Raw genomic sequence first — 8,429 nt, forward strand, 5'->3', positions numbered from 1 at the left:
CTTCTTTTTTCACCCAACTTTGAACCAATGAATCCAATGGCATGAGGACATTTTCTGTTGAATTCACCCGTTAGTTAACAACTCAACCAAATCTGTGCCCAGTGAGTGTGTGCTGCTGTTCAACTTAAATAACTTGGTGGCGGTATGCAACACATACTAAAAGGAGTAAGAAAGCATGTGGGCTCAGAGGAAGGTGTGGGCTCAGAGGAAGAGTAACAAAAGGTGTGGGCTCAGAGGAATTGAGTTGGGTCATTTGGTCTTCACATCCTAGTAGGGACTTGATAAGAGCTGGGTGTGACAGTATGCTGTGGTCTCAACACTGAATTCCTGGGAGGCCAGAGCTTCCTCATTTGTCAAATTGTGTAAAAGCTCCAGACTTCGGTTAACCCATTGGTATCATCTAATTTTTAAAAGCTGTTTCGAGAGACCATCTCAAACAAAAGACCATATCACATCGAGAGAGAGGGGGAACGTTCACTATTCAAGCCTAAGGTGTGTTGTAGACTTGTGAGAAACCATAAATCACTGAGGGTTAGAGCCTATTTGAGTACTTCTGTTTGCAATACACACCTAAAAGGGTTCTTCGGCTGTCGCCGTAGGAGAACCATTTGAAGAACCCTTTTTGGTTCCAGGTAGAACCCTTTTGTCTAAGACTGCAGTTTAGTGAAAGTCATTCCCACAAGCACTTTCCATTGGACTAATAAGTCTACGGCCATCCCCTGTAGTTCTTTAACTACAGACCACCGTTCTTCTTGAGAAGAACACTATTGACTGATGGTTCTATATTGTTAGTAAAGACTAACTGACAGAGTATAAAACGTTTTGCTTCCAGATCTTGCCTTGCTTGTATTATAATGTTTTACACTTGACAGCCTTGTAGTCTCAATACACACATTCACGTTTACAGAACTGTTTTGAATAAATCACTGTTGATGGGCTTTCCAGGCATTTCTTTCCCCCCAGAAGACACAATTCAACTCCCCATCCACTCGTCATTGAATCGCTGCTGGCTGATTTACACAGCAGATCTCCAAACCTATGTTAAAACAACAAGATTTGACAAGGTATTCGATAGCCTTTGCTCAGAGTACCCTGCCAAGTTCAATATTGAAAAAGGGATCCATAATGAATTGTGTCTGTCATTGATCTGTGTTCTGCCTGAAACTTGCTGTTTAAAAAGCCTTCTGGAAAGTCAGGTAGAGTACAGTAGGTATCCCGAGTGGCGCAGTGCTCTGAGGCACTGCATCTCAGAGCGAGAGGTGTCACTACAGGCCCTGGTTCGATTCCAGGCTGTACCACAACCGGCCGTAATAGGGAGTCCCATAGGGCGGTGCACAATTGGCCCAGTGTTGTCCCAAGTTAGGGTTTGGCCGGGGTAGGCCGTCATTGTGAATAAGAATTTCTTCTTAACTGACTTGTTAAATAAAGGTTCAATAATACATGAAAAAGGTGTTCATGTTCAGCAAGCTCAGTAGGCCTCTTTTCCCCACTGAGGGCCTATCATCACAATACAGTGAGAGAGAGACAGAGAAATAACTACAAACAGATGGCAAATATGGAAAAAGTGTCAATGTGGGTTTTTACACAATAACATGACAAGTCAGGTTAATGCAAATTCCATTGATGAATCCACATAGATAAGTTGAGCATTTGAAGACCTGAGGTTCCCTGAGGCAAACTGAGATTGCAAGGTTAGCCTGTTCCTTCATATAAATATTATCAATCTGGATCTGTATAATGTAAATACATACTAGAGGTCGACCAATTAATCGGAATGGCCGATTAATTAGGGCCGATTACACGTTTTCATAACAATCGGAAATCGGTATTTTGGGGCGGCGATTTGCCGATAAAAAAATAAATATATATTTTATACCTTTTATTTAACTAGGCAAGTCAGTTAAGAACACATTCTTATTTTCAATGACGGCCTAGGAACGGTGGGTTAACTGTCAGCTCGGGGGATCAAACTTGCAACCTTACAGTTAACTAGTCCAACGCAATAACGACCTGCCTCTCTCTCATTGCACTCCACAAGGAGACTGCCTGTTACGGGAATGCAGTAAGCCAAGGTAAGTTGCTAGCTAGCATTAAACTTATCTTATAAAAAACAATCAATCATAATCACTAGTTAACTACACATGGTTGATGATATTACTAGATATTATCTAGCGTGTCCTGTGTTGCATATAATCTGACTGAGCGTTGGTAGGCAGAAGCATTCATTCAAACAGCACTTTCAGGCGTTTTGCCAGCAGCTCTTTGTTGTGCGTCAAGCATTGCGCTGTTGATGACTTCAAGCCTATCAACTCCCAAGATTAGGCTGGTGTAACCGAAGTGAAATGGCTAGCTAGTTAGCGCGCGCTAATAGCGTTTCAAACGTCACTCGCTCTGAGCCTGCTAGTAGTTGTTCCCTTGCTCTGCATGGGTACCGCTGCTTCGATGATGGCTGTTGTCGTTGTGTTGCTGGTTCGAGCCCAGGGAGGAGCGAGGAGAGGGACGGAAGCTATACTGTTATACTGGCAATACTAAAGTGCCTATAAGAACACCCAATAGTCAAAGGTTAATGAAATACAAATATAATTCCTATAATAACTACAACCTAAAACTTCTTACCTGGGAATATTGAAGACTCATGTTAAAAGGAACCACCAGCTTTCATGTTCTCATGTTCTGAGCAAGGAACTAAAATGTTAGCTTTCTTATATAGCACATATTGCACTTTTACTTTCTTTATTTAAACCAAAATGAACATGCTTCATTATTTACTTGAGGCTAAATTGATTTTATTGATGTATTATATTAAGTTAAAATAAGTGTTCATTCAGTATTGTTGTAATTGTCATTATTACAAATACATGTAAAAAAAAAAATTTTTTTAAGTATTTTAAAATCGGACGATTAATCGGTATCTGCTTTTTTGGTCCCCCAATAATTGGTATCGGCATTGAAAAATCATAAATCGGTGGACCTGTAAAACATACAATGGCAGTGAACATCTGATCATCTCAAATCTAATTGAACGGAAGGCTTGTCTATGCCTGAGATTGGAATTTGTTCAAAACATTGTGACGCAACACATAACAGCTGGATCGCCCTCTGGAGGGGCTGTGTCGACATCAAAAGGAACATGTTCTACACAACAAAATCTCGGCTTACATTTGTCAACAATCTCTGCCTTCATTGATTTGACTACTGATTTGACAACAGTTGATTTGACTACAGTTGATTTGACTACAGTTGATTTGACTATTGTTGTCAGGACATGGAAGTGAAAGAGACCCAGGTCTTTGACTGTGTGGTTTCATTCACATCGTTTTGTCTACTCTACCACGACCACATCTATAGGGTTAGTAGTGTATGGCACATATTGCACTGTGTGTACCCATATCCTCATGGGCAGAAGCATAGACATCTATTCTCATACCCACATTATAACTGCTGATATTTCTGGTTATTACAAGCCATTAGATGTGACGAGATGACTCATATCAGAAGACAAACCCTGAAGCAGCACATTCTCTGAGGTATACCTCGGTGTCCTGGAATTTATCAGGTAACATTGACAAGCAAGGTAGGCAATGGGTTCTTCTGAGGGTTGAACACTCAGTACAACATTCTGTACGGTTCTCCTGCTCTCTATACCCCTGTATGATTCCTCTACAAAAAGATGCCTGGTGTCACTAGTAACATGATGTTCATGCTACAGACAACTTTTACCTGTCTGTGACGTTTCACATGCAACTGCATGCACGGCCATGACATGAGAAAATTCCTGCCCTTATCTCAGGCACACTGACTCACTCTTCTTGAGACAGACACGCATTCAGTTCTCAGCCAAACAAGCCTCTGCTTCTTAAAAACTGTCAGTTGTATTATGGATATAAATATAGCACACGTACCTCCATTTCCGCAGCCCAGGATATTCCAGAACTGCATATTTGTAGGCTATTTACATGTAAGAGTATTTCCAACTGGTGCAAATCACTTCTGTCAGTGCTACTGAGCTGATAACCTGACACCCTCTTACCAACACACCTGGCCCTCCTCCTCCTGGCTTCCAAACTCCTCCCTTCACACACTAGCTTTAACTTGTTACACCAGCAGGCACGGCGGCAACAATGATACTGATCGTGGAAACAAACACATAGATGATTCAGGCATGCAGATAAAACCATGCTGCTTGCCTGCAATCATACGCAGTCAACAAATCAATGCAACTCATTGTAAAAAAAAAACAATACTCATTACAGTTTATGAGCAGTCTCTCCTGTTTGCACTGTAGCAGTAACTGAATAAAGCTCAATATCTGTGAACCTCAACACAATTACGGTTATTATACATATTTTGTCACATCGTAATATAGTTGTTGCCTTGTAATTGCCTATGGAGTTTAGCAGTGTTTTGTTATTAGACAAGTGGAATAAGGAACAGTCTATGTTCGACTTGTGTAATTCCATCAGCGTGTCAAATACAGAGGATACTAGGGTCTCCTCTAATCTTCCCCTGCAAGTAACGTTATACCTTACTCAGGTCATTTAAAACAACAGCATGCAGAATGGCTGGGGCTGAGCCGGCTACAGAACTATATCATGCAATGACATACAATGTAGCGAGCTCTCCAAACAACCATGAGAGTTGTTACAATTTGTAACATTGTAACAATGTTGTAATCACTTTTCTGTTTTAAACTAGCATTGTATCATTTCCCTAATGTTGCCACTCGAAATGTAGCCACTCGCTGCACACTATTTGAATAAGACATGCTGTGTTCCCTGAACCTTGCACCTAGGCGTGAGAGATTCGGACACTGCACCACTGTTTGCAGAAACATGCATATTCATCTGCATAAAGGATATATTCCCCTTTTCGTCATCAAATGAAACCGTGTTTTCTCCACCAAAAACGCAAATTAAAGTAGGCTAACTGAATGCTCCGACTCTCACTGCAACCCATTGTCAATGACTGGGGTCTTACTATGCTAACTGGCTAATGTTAAAGTTATTTAATATCATCCACATCATTCAAAAATGTACAAGGCCACGTTATACTCACGTATATCTTTACTATTGAAGATCCACCTCAACTATTTCCGTTAACCGGTCTCCTATCCTGCAAATATGTGTTCCAATCCCGTAATAACCGTCTGGCTGTGTGTGGTTCCCTCTCCGTTTCTGTTTCTCCACAACACCGCGCTCTGGCGCCCTACTCTCGGTAACCACTGACACAGCAGCACTGCATCCTAATAGTTCCAATATGGCTGACGTGTAGTGACCGTGTAGTGACCATACCCAGTAGAAACGGCCGGAGAGTTCAGTGGAAAATTGACCATCTCAGCTGGCAAAAAAATAAATCATAACTTGTTCTACTTGTAAATAGCTTTTCAGATGACAATTACATCAATGAGAATGACAGTACTTCACAAAACCTTATTTTCTTATACTAAAGTGACTAATACACTTCTCAAATGTTTCATAAAATGTCAACATTGATATTACAAATAGCTAAATACATTAGAAATAATATTATTTTGCAATGCAAAAAAAAAAAGCATTGACAACTGAGTTCTCTGTGGTTAAATAGACTCACATTTACATGTCATTCACACCCACCCACAGACACAGCAAGAGAACTCTGTGTTTCCATTGTCTAACAGACACATCCCAAAACATTCCTTTCATTAGCTCTCTGCATAATACTACAACACACAGCAAGCCAGGCCCATAGCAGAGACCCAGTCGGCATACTAAATGACACTCTATTCCCTAAATAGTGCCGTAACTTTGCACATAGCCTTACGGGCCCTGGTCAAAAGTAGTGCACTTTATAGGGAATAGGGTCCCATTTGGGATGTCCCCAGGGTGCATAATTGTTATATGTATATGAAAGAAAGGCTGACTTGCATGAATGAGCATAGGAATAAATACAATAAAACAATGATTCTACAGTGATTTTGTATGTGACAGCTAAGACATGGGTGAGGCAGAAATATGAATCTGAAAGAAGACATTTAGTGTATCCAGAATATTTTTAGTGAAAAAAATCAAAACATTGTGAAACAGTCAGAGAAATGCTATTACATCATCATCATCCAGTATATCCAGGCAGACCCCAACATAAAGAGAACAGAGGATGACAGGGTTCTTCATGATCATGTCATTCCCTGAGCCTCAATGTCCACTGTATGTTGTCTACGTCCCTAATGGCACCCTATTCTCTATAGCGCCCTGGTCAAAAGTAGTGTACTATATAGGGAATAGCAGGGTCCTCACATTTTCGAACAAGGTGGTGCTGCTGAGTACGGTGGGATGGGGGGGGACAGACCACAAGGTGGAGCAGCATGGTGGGATTGGACAGACAACAAGGTGGAGCTGCTGAGTATGGTGGGAGAGGGGGGAGCAGCCCACAAGGTGGAGCAGCGTGGTGGGGTTGGGGGACAGACAACAAGGTGGAGCAGCGTGGTGGGGTTGGGGAACAGACAACAAGGTGGAGCAGCGTGGTGGGGTTGGACAGACAACAAGGTGGAGCCAGCATGGTGGGGGGGGGGGGAGCAGACAACAAGGTGGAGCAGCGTGGTGGGGTGGGGGACAGACAACAAGGTGGAGCAGCGTGGTGGGGTTGGGGGAACAGACAACAAGGTGGAGCAGCGTGGTGGGGTTGGGGAACAGACAACAAGGTGGAGCAGCGTGGTGGGGTTGGGGAACAGACAACAAGGTGGAGCAGCGTGGTGGGGTTGGGGAACAGACAACAAGGTGGAGCAGCGTGGTGGGGTTGGGGAACAGACAACAAGGTGGAGCAGCGTGGTGGGGTTGGGGAACAGACAACAAGGTGGAGCAGCGTGGTGGGGTTTGGGGAACAGACAACAAGGTGGAGCAGCGTGGTGGGGTTGGGGAACAGACAACAAGGTGGAGCAGCGTGGTGGGGTTGGGGAACAGACAACAAGGTGGAGCAGCGTGGTGGGGTTGGGGGACAGACCACAAGGTGGAGCAGCGTGGTGGGGTTGGACAAACAACAAGGTGGACCAGCATGGTGGGGTTGGACAGACAACAAGGTGGAGCTGCTGAGTATGGTGGGAGAGAGGGGGGAGCAGCCCACAAGGTGGAGCAGCGTGGTGGGGTTGGGGGACAGACAACAAGGTGGAGCAGCGTGGTGGGGTTGGGGGCAGACTACAAGGTGGAGCAGCGTGGTGGGGTTGGGGGACAGACCACAAGGTGGAGCAGCGTGGTGGGGTTGGGGGACAGCCCACAAGGTGGAGCAGCGTGGTGGGGTTGGACAGACAACAAGGTGGAGCTGCGTGGTGGGGTTGGACAGACTACAAGGTGGAGCAGCGTGGTGGGGTTGGACAGACTACAAGGTGGAGCTGCGTGGCGGGGTTGGACAGACTACAAGGTGGAGCAGCGTGGTGGGGTTGGACAGACAACAAGGTGGAGCTGCGTGGCGGGGTTGGACAGACAACAAGGTGGAGCAGCGTGGTGGGGTTGGACAGACAACAAGGTGGAGCAGCGTGGTGGGGTTGGACAGACAACAAGGTGAAGCAGCGTGGTGGGGTTGGACAGACAACAAGGTGGAGCAGCGTGGTGGAGTTGGACAGACAACAAGGTGGAGCAGCGTGGTGGAGTTGGACAGACAACAAGGTGGAGCAGCGTGGTGGAGTTGGACAGACAACAAGGTGGAGCAGCATGGTGGAGTTGGACAGACAACAAGGTGGAGCAGCGTGGTGGAGTTGGACAGACAACAAGGTGGAGCAGCGTGGTGGAGTTGGACAGACAACAAGGTGGAGCAGCGTGGTGGAGTTGGACAGACAACAAGGTGGAGCAGCCTGGGGCCATTTGGGACACAGACGTGGAAGGATGTGAAAAACAAAAATGGCCAACCTTGAGTCTTTAATCCAGGAAAAGCACATTTTAGAACAAAGCTTTGAAAAAACATTTAGAAGCTCACCTTCTCTCTGAGGTGTTCAGGGAAAATAAGAACAATTTATAGTCTATAGCAGGGGCATTCAACTCTGACCCCATGAGGTCCGGAGCCTGCTGCTTTTCTGTTCTACCTGCTAATTCATTGCAAACACCTGGTGTCCCAGGTCTAAATCAGTCCCTGATTAGAGGGGAATCACCCACCTGGAGTCCCAGGTCTAAATCAGTCCCTGATTAGAGGGGAATCACCCACCTGGAGTCCCAGGTCTAAATCAGTCCCTGATTAGAGGGGAATCACCCACCTGGAGTCCCAGGTCTAAATCAGTCCCTGATTAGAGGGGAATCACCCACCTGGAGTCCCAGGTCTAAATCAGTCCCTGATTAGAGGGGAATCACCCACCTGGAGTCCCAGGTCTAAATCAGTCCCTGATTAGAGGGGAATCACCCACCTGGAGTCCCAGGTCTAAATCAGTCCCCGATTAGAGGGGAATCACCCACCTGGAGTCCCAGGTCTAA

General features: G+C 45.0%; 1 pseudogene; it reads right to left on the reverse strand.

The window, feature by feature from the left end:
- LOC112242167 overlaps positions 1 to 4,042 on the reverse strand; it is a 169,034-nt pseudogene extending 164,992 nt beyond the window's left edge.
- Between the last annotated feature and the right edge of the window lie 4,387 nt (positions 4,043 to 8,429).

The sequence above is a fragment of the Oncorhynchus tshawytscha genome, unplaced genomic scaffold (genome assembly GCF_018296145.1).
Source record: "Oncorhynchus tshawytscha isolate Ot180627B unplaced genomic scaffold, Otsh_v2.0 Un_scaffold_16570_pilon_pilon, whole genome shotgun sequence".
NCBI classification, from domain to species: Eukaryota; Metazoa; Chordata; class Actinopteri; order Salmoniformes; family Salmonidae; genus Oncorhynchus; species Oncorhynchus tshawytscha.